The sequence below is a fragment of the Vicugna pacos genome, chromosome 11, assembly GCF_048564905.1.
Source record: "Vicugna pacos chromosome 11, VicPac4, whole genome shotgun sequence".
NCBI lineage: Eukaryota > Metazoa > Chordata > Mammalia > Artiodactyla > Camelidae > Vicugna > Vicugna pacos.
In genome coordinates, this window is record NC_132997.1 from 38,889,628 (window position 1) to 38,904,191 (window position 14,564).

Consider the following 14,564-nt stretch of genomic DNA (forward strand, 5'->3'; position numbering starts at 1 on the left):
TGAAGTTCATCCAAGATGTGATTATGTTATTTTCATGTAATCTCTTTTTCTGAGCGTCCCCATTGAAAGAAGGCTAATTGGATGCTGTTTGTTTGTAGTAAGAATACTCAAAACCAGGTGGAACCAACTGGCTTTGTGCTCCCGGGCGTGGGGCCAAGTCAAGGACTGCGGCCCCGATTGGGTCTGCCCGTGGCTGGCCCGCCCCGGGAGAGGGAGGGCGCTGGTGATGGCCAGCCCCGCACAGGACCAGACAAGTGTCGGAAGGATGGAGGAGGCAGGCCTGTCTCCTTTCCCTCACACTCTGTCCTCCTCTTGGGAGGTAGCGGCCTGCCCTCAATCAGCCTTTGGCCTCGCTCTCAATTTCCATTTCCCTTTCTGACAACACGGGCCAGCCTCCTGGAAGAAGAATGATGAGTTTCTAATGCAAAACAGAATCTGTTTGAATAAAGCTCCGCATGGTTTTCCAGTCCCTGACTTTCATCAGGAAGGGGGTGGGCTCCCATGTCAGGGGACCAGAGTTGGTGTGGGGCATGGACGGGTGGAGGGAGTCCCTTCGGGTCAGACAGGAAGGCTTGGGAGGGAGCCCTGGGCATCAGGGCAGGCCTGCCAGGAGGAGGACCAGAAGGATGACAATCTTTTGCCCTTTCCTGACACCCATCATTCTTCCAGGGCCTCCCCACCCTGACCTGCTAAAGCTGAATGGAGGGCCTGGTGGTCTCTGGCATGCCATCCTAAGAGGGCGCTGTCATTTCAGCCCCCAGTGGGCGGGGAAGGAGGCACAAGGAATTGGCAGCTGTCCTCCAACTGCTCGAGGGCCATGACCCAGGAAGGCAGGACAGAAGGAGGCTGCGAGGGGAACAGGCTGAAAGAAAGGCAGACAGAAATCTGCCACCAGCAGCCCTGAACCATGTTCGGGACCGTAGGGTCCTCCCCAGCCCGCCTCAGCTCCTCCAGGAGAGGGGAAAACAGCTGACTTCACTGGGGAAGTGGCCTCTTGATGGGGGGGAGGGCAGGAAAGGAGAGCCGGAGGGTGCAGGGGCCCCAGCGCTCAGTGTCTCCAGCGAGAAGGACTGACGTGGCCAAAGTGATGACCAAAACCTCAAGAGCTAAGCTCCTGTGGAAGAGGAGCAGAGAGCAGGGAGGGGACACTGGCAAAGCTCTCACGTGTGTTTCCTCTCCTGTGCACGCTTAGCACGGGCCTAAAGAGCATCGCCCCTTTCCCTGCCTTGTCTTTGGAAGTTATGCCGTGTCCACTGGAGAGAGACCAGTGAAGGACAGGGTACCAGCCACACCCGCGGCAGCTCCCTGGGACATTGGCAAAGCCCTTGATGAACTGGCAGGAAAGAAGCACAAGGGTCTCCTCAGGCTGTGAGAGAGGTGGTAAATCCAGGCTCAGGAACCTCAACCAAACTACAAATGAGCGACAAGTCCAGCCCAACCGTGAAGGCTGCATGCTGGCCCAGCCCCGCCTTCCCCTGGTCAGACTGCAGAAAATCCAGCCCCTCTGACTATAGCTCATAGGAGAAGAAAGCAGGCCTCAAACTGCACAGGGAAACCGTCAGGGAGATGTATCTGTATTGTTTCAGAACAGACGGAGTATCTCAAGAAAACCACCCACGTGAAGCACGGGCAGGATTTATCAAAGGGCCAGGCACTGCTGCAAACTTACTTTAGCAAGAAATGTAAAGATGGAAGGAAGTCAGGGAGGGAGGGAGGGAGGGAGGGAGGAATGAAGGGAGGAGGGCGAGGGAGGGAGGGGACAGAGCTTGGAAAAGATAAATGAAAAAGATATTCTGAAAGAAAATGTAATCCAAGAAAGAAATTTCTTTAGCTGTATCTTCTACTTTTTTACTGATCATTCCCTATGTATCAGGCCCTGTTCAATGCACTCAAACATGTTACCTCATTTCATTCTTATAATAATCGTAAACCACATTTTGTGTGTGTTGGGGGTAGGTAATTAGGGTTTCATTTATTTATTTATCTTTTAATGGCAGTACTAGGGATTGAACCCAGGACCTTTTGCATGCTAGGCACACAGTCTACCACTGAGCTATACCCTCCCCCTATAAACCACATTTTATAAGCCTCATTTTACAGATGAGAAAACAGACACATGGAGGGTAATTAACCTGCCCAAGTGCCAAGGGCAGGATTCAGAACCATGAAAATCTAGATAAATTGCATGATTACAGAAAATCTAGGTAAATACGTAAGGACCCAAAAGAAAAAAAAAATTCATAATTCTACCCACAAGAGGCAACTACTTCTTCCAGACATTTATTTTCTCTATTTTAAATTTATTTTTATAGTAGTTGTTGGTTTATTTGATTGCAAAACCAATTTGAAGCAGAAAATTTAAAACTACCTAAAATCGCATGATCTAGCTCCCTTTCAATGCACATACATTTACTTATACTTTTACTGGTAGGAAGATAGAACAGAAGAAGTGATGGAAGATTCATACACACATGCACACACACACACAGCTGTGTTTTAAAGTACAGTCAGCCCGCTGTAGCTGCATGTTCCACATCTGTGAATTCAACCAACCCTGGATCAAAAATATTTGGAAAAAAATATCAGAAATTTCCAAAAAACAGAAGTTGAATTTGCCTCACACAGGCAACTATTTACATAGCATCTACATTGTATTTACAACTATTTATATTGCATTTACATTGTATTAGGCATTATAAGTAATCTAGAGACGATTTAAAGTATACAGGGGGGGGCGATGTGCACAGATTATATGCAAATACTGCATCATTTTATATAAGGGATTTGAGCATCCCTGGGTTTTGGTAGCTATGAGGGTCCTGCAACCAGTCTCTCTCAGATACCGAGGGTTGAGTATACATTAGTATAATCTACATATGACGCACGTACTCTGGTGTGAAGTCAAACAGGTTAGTAGCACACAGTAAAGTGTCTCCCCTCCCTCATCGCTAAATTTCTTCTCATCATCATTAACAATTTCTTCCAGTGCCCTTTAGAAAATCCATTAATATTACCATATATTGTTTAGCATTTGTGTATGATTGTCTGTGTGTGTATTTGTTTATTCTGGTTGTTGAATTTATTTCTTTAAACAGTTTTCTGTTTCAGAAGATTCCACATTTGACAGTTTCTAGTTACTCTCAATTTCATGCTGAGAAAGAGGAGGAAGTTCCTTTTTATATACATTTGTGTATGTATGTATATATCTGTCTCATCTTCTTTATCCATTCATCTGTAAGCGTGGGCTGACTTCTGACAGTTGCTGTGGCTGTAGTGCACGCAGTGTACGTAATTTGGTTTGGTTTGTTTGTTTCTTGAATTAAAGTATTCTATCTTTACCTTTTATATTCCATTTCTTAACAGAGCTTTGTCTAGATTTGCCATTGTTTTGTCTCTTATATGATATGTACTTTTTATGTGCAGATTACATTTTCCTTTTCTAAAGGAAATTTTAAAAATTCATATCTTCAAATATGTGTTTTTGTTCCTATTTTGAGATCTTCTGAGACTTCAATTTTCCCCATGTTGTAGTGTGCTTATCTATTATCTTCTGAGAACTTTCATCTGCTTTCCTGTAGGTCTTTCTTATATATCAATGGTTTGACTTTTAGCTAGATACACTGCAAAATGCTGAGTACTATTCTCAGAAACATTCAAAGAATATATGATATTGCATCCAAAAACCATGAAAAAAAAAACTTCGTATGGAAAACATCTCTGTGCCTTAGCAGAGAACTTGAAAGTATATATAGAAGTTAAAATAATAATATTGTTCCCCAAACTTTAAAGTTATTATGTAATATCCAGCATGGTGACTATATTTAATAATACTGTATTGCTAAGAGAGTAGACTTTAAAGGTCCTCATCACAAGAAAAAAAATTTTCATAACTATGTATGGTAACCAATTTTAATTAGATGTATTGTGATTATTTCACAATATATACAAATATCGAATCATTATGTTGTACATCTGAAACTAATATAATGTTATATGTCAATTATACTTCAAAAAAACAAATTTTAGAAGACATAGTAAAAGAAACCATATACAGAAATTAAAATAAGATTACATATTATTATTCCCAAACTTCAAAATTCTACATAAGGCCTGAAAGAAAAATGTAGGGAAAATCTCTGAGGACTTGGAATAATTATGTAAGAAAGACGCAGACGTATTCGAGAAGAGGTAAGGGGACTGGAAGATGAAAGGCGGAAGAGTCAGCATCCAAAAAGTTCCAGGAAGAACAGAGAAAATGGAGAGGAGGAAATAATTAAAGAAATAATAGAGGAATGTCTCCTTAGAATAAAGCACAAAAATATCTTCGGGCTAAGAGGGCTTGCAGACTGCTAGGCGGGAAGCATGGCGCAGAGTGTAGGGAAAATGGAGATGCTTCCAGAGAGAGCAAAGCAGATAGCTACAATGAAAGAAGAATCAAGTTGGACTTCTTGCCAACTTGACTATGAACTAGAATTAAGTGCAGAAGGACGTTCAATGTCTCAAGGAAAATTATTGTCTACTTATAACACTGTCAGTTAGATGTGAAAGTGAAAGACAGATATTCTCAGTCTCATAAGGACTCGGGAATTTTACCTCCCAAGTGCCTTATCTCTGGGAAAAAAAAAAAAAAAAGAAAGGCAATCATATTCTCCAGACAAAACAAAAAGCTTAAAAGAAAGTTATGGTACAAACATGAGACTAGCTAAAGCTTGGCATAATTTTAAACACATAGTGGCATTTAAAAAATGGGAATCTATTAGACTTTAAACCTTGGAATATTCTCAGTAGAACAGCAAAGATTTAGTGACTGATGAAAACATTCTTGTCCTTGTGTAGATGTTTCTCTAATAAAAATATCTGGCTGAACCACAGGAAATTACCACATTTTTTGGAAGTAAAAGGAGATGAAATATAAGGAATTTCATATGGTTCATATGATTCAACTGAATACATAATCATACTATCAAAATTTCTATTTGTTGGGTTTTGATTTTCAGAATCAACATATAAATAAAAAGTGGAAGACACAATTGCCGTTGCAGAGCAAGATGTAAATGATAAAAGCTTTGAAAATACAAAAGGTATGTTATGTTTAGGAGGTGGAAGAAGTTCAGGGGCACAAAATTACTTATTCATTTAGCGAGGTGTCCCAAGATATTGATTATATTCCATGGATCAAGAAACAATGGAAATTATAAGATGAAACAAAGATGTAATATATTAATATTGAGAACTAAGATTTTCACTCTAAGATAAAGGAGATATGGATAAAAAAATTAAAATAAAATATAAGTTAAATAAATAATAAAATAAAAAAAATCCCATTCCATTAAATTTGAATTAGAAACATCACTACAAATTCATAATTTTGTGTGTCGCCACCTATCCCTCCATCCATCCATCCATCCATCCATCCATCCTAGTTCTGTCCACTGATATGGAAAGATGCCAGTCACAAGGAGTCTACATGGTGACCCAGATCCTGATTTTTCAATACTATTTCTCAATAAAATGAGCCGTCCTTGGATAAATAGCCAATTCTAGGTCTCAGGCAGGAAAACTAGGTGACAAACCTGGAACATTTTGTTATAAGAGGAAGTAAAGAAGTGCTTAAAGTACAACGGAAATATGCCCAAAGAATGAAGGCATCAACTTTAAGGGGATCCCACTGAATATTTTGGGGACAATTTAAGTATGAAGAAGTATAACAGTGAAAAAATAAGTCCACGAATCTATAGGAATATGAGAGAAATTGCTCACATCTGCATAATGTATAAGTAATTTCACAAGAATGGCAGCTCCATGCATGATTTCCAAAACAAGAGGTAATCCAATTTTCATTAACAATAGGATGAATAAATAAATACGTTCTATTTATGTAATGAATAGTACATTGCTTTGCCTTGTCACACTGCAATGAATAGCCCATGATCCCCTCAGAGCAGCAAGGAGGAGGCACCCCCACTTTGGTCAGGGTCCCTCCTCCCCTGCAGAGCCCTCCTGGACATCCTAAGTGGATGTCTGTCTTTCCAGCAACATCAATAGACAGACAAAAGCCCAGAATTTCATAGATTCTACGTATCAACTAGGGCTGGGGTTATTAACCCTTGCCTAACATTAGAATCACAGCAATGCCCAGGGCTCACCCTCTAAGACTGATCCAACTTTAAGAAATTGCCCAAGTGAGTCTAAACTTCAGCCCAGATGAACTAGAAACAGGTGACATTCTGAGACAGAGGATTTCAAGTCAATCACCATAGACATGTAGTGCTGAGCGTGGCATTGTTGAATCCTGAGCACAGTGGAGAAGAGATACTAACCAGAGCAACTTGAAGTCCAGAACACCTTTCCCCAATTTCAGTTAGACATTCCACAATCCCCAACATGTGTTAATGTCACTTGCTGAGTGACAGTGTCAATAAACCGTCAATAGTGCGTGTTTGCGATGTGTCAGCCACTGCTTAAGTGCTTTATTGTATTTACTCCTCATGTCAAATTCAGTCTCAAAGGAAGCCACCCTCAACAATAACTAACATTTGGATTCGATGGAACCACCTGAAATTGCCACCATCGGATCATTTTGGTCCTTAAAAAAAAAAAAAGCAATTTCCCAGGGTTCAATCAGATACCACGTTGCTGGGAACGGGGCCCAGTGGTCAGAGGCAGAAAGAAAGGGGGTGGTTCTGACTTACATCGTCTGCTACAAATGATATGGAGGTTTGGGGTTCTCGTCCCCTAAGACTGTTTCCAGGTCACCAAATGGCACCAACAGGAAATGGGCACCTCTGGTCACACCATAAACATTTTTTTTGGAATGGTGGAATGGCTTTAAAAGTATTCTTATTATAATATTTGGGGGATTACTCAGTGGGATTCACTGAGAGCTCCGGATAATTATTCTGCAAATGTCAAGGGTCTGTCCTGTCATCCAGTTTTATAAACCTTGTCCTACACAGCTTGCGGGATACATCAGACTGTCCAGAGCATTTAATGAGGGTTTACTGAGGGTTTTTTTTTTTTAACAACCTAGATATTATTGTGCTTTATTTTGTAGATGAAGAGACTGAGGGTCCCAAAGGTCAAGTCCATAGAACCAGCAACTGGAGAAGCATTAGGAAGCTATGTCTGTCCATCTCAGACTCTGATACTCTGTACAAGATCAATGTGTAGCTTTGAATTTAAATTGGGGATTTATTTCTTTTTACTTAATTGAGTATAAGTATAAGAATGTGTCTTTAACTTTCTCAATCTTTCTCGTTCTGTTTATACTTTAATATAGTATAGACAGCCGTGTCTTTTCTTCTCTATTTCTTTTATTGTGATAAAGTACACACAACATAATATTTACCATCTTAACCGTTTTTCAACGTGCAACTCAGTGGCATTAAGTACATTCATATTGTTGTGCAACCATCCCCATCATGCATCCGCAGAACCCTTTTCATCTTGCAACACTGAAACTTTGTACACATTAAATAGCAACTCCTCATTCCCCTCTCTCCACAGCCCTGGCCACCACCTTTCCACTTCCCATAGATTTGACTACTCTATGAATTGCATATAAGTGGAATTGTACAGCATTTGTTTTCTTGTGACAGGCTTATTTCATTTAGCTTAATGTCCTCCAGTTTCCTCCATGCTGTAGCATGAGTCAATTTCCTTTCTTTTTAAGACAGTTCTCTTGGTTCAAATACAATGTCTTGCTAAATGCAACATCATGCCACCTTCTGTTATGAAAGCTTCCAGCAAACCAGTTTCTCTCCATTCTCCGCTTGATATAAGCAACTGGGGTTTTCTCAGCCCAGAAGCAGGAGTACCACTAAGTGTTTAACTACTGTCCTCCAGCTCTGGAAGCCCACACCCCAGGGTAGCCTCCTCTAGGGAACCGTCTTTCAACTGGGTTAGGTAATTTTCCCCCCCATGGAAACCAGTGCCTCCTTCATTCTACACTGTATCATTTTGCATCAGCGATGGGATCGTGAGGGTAACGGGGGTAACTTAAGTCACTTGGAGTTCCAGGAACACACCCACAGTAGATCCTCTATAACTGTCTGCTCTGGATGAGTAGCTAAGCCAATGAATGTAACCACTGAAAGGTATTTGGGTTAGGAGAAAGACTGGTCAGTTCATAAAGTCACTTCAATGGTTTGGCTTCAGGGGAAATATAAATCAGTAGAAAAAAGTTAAAATAAACTTTTACTATGTTCGGAGTAGAGGTTTAAAAAAATCCTTTTAAAGACTCCCAAGCCTGTAAGATGTGACTCTAACCAGACTCCGTATGTCAGCAAAGCTAATCCCCCATCAGAAGGGCAGTGGACACTGTTGGTGTGCTGGCTGTGTGCCAACCCTGTCCTGATTTATGGCTCCCCGGAATCTGGTGGGTGGGCACCCTTGCTGTCCCCCATGCACTGCGAGGTTGGCTAGCTTACCCGCAGTCTCACTGGACTTCCTGGAACTTGAATCCACGCAGCCAGCTGCAAAGGGAGACCCTCCCTCCATCAGGGGTACGCAGACGGGATACATCCCAGGGGATAAAGTTGATATTATGCATCCCTGTGTCTGCCTAAGCGGTGCCTCTCAATCCTTGGGGGTCCGATTCAGCAGCTCTGGGTGGGCCTATGAGTCTATATGTCCAACCAGCCTCGGGCATGCCCTTGAGAAGTGCTGGGAAGGGATGGTGCTGGCTCAGGTCACAGCCCATTAGGTCCCTGGTGTGGATGTAAACTTGGATAGCAGAGATGGAAGCATTAGGCCATTTACCTCCTGATTTTACTATGTCTTCTGTATGTTTCCTACAGACTGAGCATGAGTTTGCCAGAGAAAGGGTGGGTCCTACCCCCTAATAAGCTCTTAGGTACCCTATACCTAAGAAGCTCCCTGAAGTCCTTTCTTCACTCCAGTTCACCAGATGGAGGTTGAATACATCTGTTTACATGAGCTGGGGTAGCCTGACTCTGGCCCTGAACTCATACCCTGTCGGCACGTCTGGCCTTGCAGCCTAGACTAACCCAGCAGGCCTCCTGGGAGACAACCCTGACTCCCTGTCATCCTCACACACGTGATACTTGGAATCCTGGCAAGAAAGCCACCTGTGGAGCTGGGCATGTCTGAGTCAAGAGTCCAGCTTGGAACCCCTTCCCAGCTGTGTGACCACGGCGAAGGCCCTCCCTCTTGTGAACTTGACTTTGTCATTTGAGCAATGGGCAGTGATACCCCCTCAAAGGTCCTCAAGATGATGGAAGGACAGCAACACTGCGTAACGGAGTGGTACGTACGTGGACACGTACCTCAGGAGGGAATTAGAAGATGCAGCTTGGGGAGCTGACGACATATCTCAGTTAAACAAGCTTTCAAGATGAGGATGCCAGGACTCCGCTGAGCAGAGATCCCCCCCGGCCATGGGATCCTACAGAGATGACTTTTGCGCCGAGAGGGGCAGGCTGTACACTGTTTCCTCTGCCACAAAACACTGCTCTATTTCATGCTCGAACACACAGCAGAGTCAGAGACCAGAGGCCCCCACATGTTTTATGGACTCCGTTTGCTCTTGAAATTGGCATTATAAAGGGAATTTTCTGGGCCCCCAAATGTCTCCTTCCCCCGCCAGTCACAATTCCCCAGCGCCTCAGCAGGACATCTGCAAAGCCTGCTATCATATGTCATGTTCCCCGATGCTTCCTGTGACCAGCTTCGGCAGGATCTTTAGGCTCCCCTGTGACTGTCCCAGGCCAAGCCTGTCAGCCTTCACCTCTGTGGCGACCCCTCCCCCACGCCACTGCCTCTAATGGGCTCTTTGTCCTGATCTGGTTGCCTCGAAGAAGGAGAGGTCTGATCACTCCATGGCCTCTGCTTTCCAACCCCTCCCCAACCCCCACCCTCCGAGCTGGGTTGAGTCACGGGTTTTGTTTTTTTATGAAGTGTGTAGTTCTTCTTAGCAAGCTTTTTACTTTTATTTATTTATTTACTTATTTATTGAAGTACAGTTGATTTACAATGTTGTGTTAGTTTCAGGTGTATAGCAAAGTGACTCAGCCATATATATATATATACACATACACACATATATTCTTTTTCAGATTCTTTTCCACTATAGGTTATTGCAAGATATTGAATATAGTTCCTTGTGCTAAACTCAGCAAGTTTTTCCATCATTCCTCTGTTATTTAAAAGTACTTTTGTTCAGGATATGTGGACTAATTTACAGAGGATTGTTTGTGGTCAAAACTGTATATTTTAAAAATAAATACACTTAACTGTAAGACTTCATGCTACAAGAATACTAAAAATTAGGCAAAGACTTTGTTTTTCTTCCTGCATTAAAAATTGAAATCAAAGCGATCGAGCTGCTGTTTAAATCAGGTGGGAAAGCCTAAGTGTGGACGTCCCATGGTGGGACTGCAGCCGTGGGGAACCCACTGTGTGTGTGCCAAGCAGGCACCCAGGGGACAATGATGGCCCTCACAGTGACTGATGGTCCATTATGTGCTAGCGCTGCCTGGGGGACACACCTCCTTTAGTCTCCACACAAACTCTGCATGTCCTGTCTTCTTTAATCTGCTGAGGAGGAAAAAAATAGTCAAAGGTGTTAATGCATTGTCCAAGGTCATGTGTCGGGAGTGGGTGGGGCTGGAAGTCAAACCCTGTCCCTCTGATTCTTCTCACTGCTTTCTCAGGACCAGCTCTGGCTCAGCAAATGCCTCCCTCTAATGCTCTGGGTCAGGTGGTTCCCAAGAACCTGCCTTGAACTTGGTGTTATAAAGAGTTCTTGGATACAAGCAGATGTCAGTCCAGTGCCAGGACTAGCAGACCTCTGACTGCAGAATCACTGACTTCCTCCCAGGGCCTCAGTTTCCTTACTGTGTAATGGGGCAGTAGAACGGGCTGCAAAGGGTTCTTGGAGGCTTCAAAGAGATGGTGTATGTGCTGTTCTGGGAGTCTTTCTAGCTCTGTTCTTCAGGTCCAGCCCAAGTGGAAGCAGACCATGAGTCCCTCCCCTCCCCATGCCAGCGCCCAGTGGAGCCCACCATCCTCCAGTTCCTTTCTGGCCCTGGGCCCTCTAGAGCTGACACTGGGAACCAAATGCTTTTGCAATCATTCCATGGAGCAGTTATCCTTTCCTCCCCAAGGGCAGGCCATCAAATGGCTCCTTTTCTTCTCTTCCTGCTGATTCTACGGGATTCTTGTCTCGATGGAAAACAAGGCAAATAGTGTAACTTACAAGCTTGATCTGCTTAGTATGAAATTGAGGAGCTTGAGCTCAGCTGGCTCCGGGCCTGTGTTTCTTTTTAGACTGTTTTGAAAAAATGTGTTAGGGTCAGCAAATCCTTTCCCTACAGACTTCCTCTTAATTTTTAAACCCCTTTGTACGTCAAGGGAAATGCAAGCCTTATGTCTCCAACTCTTCAGTCACTAAAGTTGTTCTCAAAGAGTGATTGAGTGTTTGGACAGTTCTTTTCTCAGGACCGGAAGTTGCGTTGACCTCAGAGTGAGTAAGCTCTGATTTCCCAAGATCTGAGAAAGGGCCAGAACCCCCAGTCCAGCAGGATTGCAACAGACACAAGGAGTGCCTTCTTTCGCCAGTTACATTTCGGTTCTTTTAGATTCCACACCCCTTTGAAGAAACAATTCTGCAAGAGTCATAGATTTGTTCTGCCAAGAAGTCATCTTCAAAGCCAAATTACCAACGCAATTCAATGGAGGTATGTAGACGTCTTTGCAGTGAATTCTGAAAGTGGGCAAATGCCCAGAGCTTCATGTTTCTTTATGGGTTTAGAATTGTGTTAGAAGTCAAGGGAGGCTCTGATTTTTTTCTGTAGCCTCAGAAGATTTGCAGATGTCTTGATGTTGCTGAGATGATTTTCAGATTAGTCTGAAACAATCCGATTAAGAGAGGTGCTTACCCAGGAAAAGGACTGATGTCGCAGGGTGGAGGTGAATACCATAAACACAACAGACGCCTTAGTGACAGTGGTTCATAATTGTTCATTTGAGCCTTGGGTTTTCTGAGTAATGGGCTTCAGGTTTGGTCTGGTTTTATTCCCACATGTGAACTGCCTTTTCCTTCTGGTCTTCTCATGAGGATGAAACCAGCTGGCCTGTAAGTTCCAGAAAGCCCTGGAGGGGCTCTGTCTATTTTATCCCTTGTTGTGTATTCAACTTAGAACCTGGAATACAGTCGTTGCTCAAAGTTGTCAGAAGGAAGCATGAATAAGAGCCCAATATCCCTTCACTTTTATTTCCTATAGAAAAGGTCTTAGGTAAGTAAGCCTCTTTCCTCTTCAGCTCCCCCATTCCAGTGTGGTCCCAGAATTTCCCTATCCAGCCTTCAGACTGCTATGAATCATGTCTCCTTTTGTAAATCAGCTACAGAAAGTGCATAAGAGCTATTGTGCTTGACAATCTCAAGGACCCATCTCTTGGCTACTTCTAGGTTTTCCTTGGAACTTAGATGGAGACAATTTCTTTATTAGCTGGATGTAGAGGGATCACTTATGATAGAAATGTCCTAGGTCTATCATTTGACCTGCCCAACTGGGATGGGGAGACAATAAGGAGACCAGGGGAGGGGGGGCAAATCTAGCTTAACTGGATAAATCACAGGTCCAGGTGAAAGGGGACAGTGGGCATAGGCAGCGATGGGACAGAAAACAAGGGAGCAGCCCTGGTACCTAGAGACATGAGGATGCCTAGTTTGTGCATGATGGTTACTCACAGGTATGGATGATGTTCAGACTTTCAGGAAGGCTGGCTGGCAGGTGGTAGGCCGGCCCTAGACCCCTAGCAAGATTCAGAGTTAGGTCTCCAGCCCTGGGGGGCTCGAGCAAAAATGAGCTGTAACTCATGAGGAGTTGGGGTTCTTTTGAGAATCATCTCTTTGGAACAAGGCAGAAATCCACTGACCAGAAGCAGAACACAAGACTGGAGCTGGACCACCAGCAGGTATGACCCCTCAACTCAGCCCAGAGTTAGGACTGTCTCAAATGCCCTATTTGAAATCAGGACTGGGGTGTGAGGAGGAGAGAGGCGGAGGCAACCTGAAACAGACCAAGCACATCCTTAATGTGCCCAGTTTCGCTTCTGACTTGGGTGCCTATTACTTAACACGCTCGACTCCTCGGAAATGAAATCAGAGCGTGACAGAAGAAGGACCCCACCTCTTCCTCACACACCAAGTCCTTCTAGGAGAGAGGGTGCTTTCAAGCAGCACACGGACTGCCTTTTACTCTGTCTACAGACTCCGGCTACCTGTCATGGTGGGGTTGGTTCTGATCACGGGCTTCTGCTAAGATGACAACAGCCACTCAGCCTGCGGCTGCAGACACTTCACTCTGCTCTCTTTGGCCTTCTCCAGTTTAGTCCTCCTGCGAGCCCTGGGCAGTGGAACCCTCATCCATTGTTGATAGATGGCATCATATATATGTAAGTAAGTGAGAGGGTGATTGACTGGTTAGAGGCCAAGTGCTCTGTCTCCTTGTTCATCTCCATGGATTCACATCATGCCAGTCTGCTCCATGTGAAGCCTATGTAGTCTCTGCCACTTGAAGTCCCCCAGAGTCCGAACATTCACATCCTACATCACAGTCACAGTTGTCCCGGTACATCTGCCCACAGTCTCAGAGGGATTCAGGCTGCTCTGGCTGTAGCCGTTGTAGGTTGGGCTCCTCACCCCCAGTTGTGGGTGACCTGGCTGCCACCGCTGAAGCCCCTCTGTGTCCGGTCACTACAACTACCCCTATGTTGCCTGGGGGCTGGGGGTTGTCCTACCCCTTCCTCAGAAGGTTTCATGCAACTGGGACAAATCCACAGGGAAATGGCCCCTTGCCATCCAGCATGAAGTGGTGAAGGCCAGAGGTAGGCTTTTCAAGGGATTAAGTGTGCTCAGGGGAATTTTCCAGGCAGCCAACGAGTTTTCCGAGCATGCAAAAAGCCTAAGGTATACGTCTCACATTCTAATCCTCAAACAATAAAATTGGAAATAAACAGAAATGCCAGGACATAAAAATATCTAACCACACGGAATCTAAAAATAGTTTCCTAAATATCAACCAGGCAGGGAGGAAATTCAAAGAGAGTAAGAACATTTAAGAAAATAATTAACATGCAGATACTCTAAGGAAGTGTGTGGACTCAGGCCAAATCATTCTCAGAGGGAAAATCATTTCTTTAGATAGCAATTTTAATGAAAATGCTAAAGGAGCTTTAATGACTGAAAAAAAGTTAGCAAAGAAACAAAGATGCCAGCTCACTGAGCAAGGGAGGAAGAAAGAAAAAGGACACAGGGAAAAAAAAAAAAAAGGAAACTAGAAAGAAAGCCAGCAAATTAATTGATAGGGTTTAATTCCTTGAAAAAATATGTTTACCAAATTGATGAGCCGCAGGAAATATTTTTAACAGAAAAAGAGAGAGGGAGACAGAAAATAGAAGCTGACCAAGTTAGAAATGAAACAAGGCTGATGAAACTGAGAGCAATTTAAGGGTCTGAGGCCATGGCTCACACTTTGGGAAAGTTAGCAGAATGGGGGCTTCAGAGCCAGACTATCTGAGCCAAAACTTGCCTTCCAAGT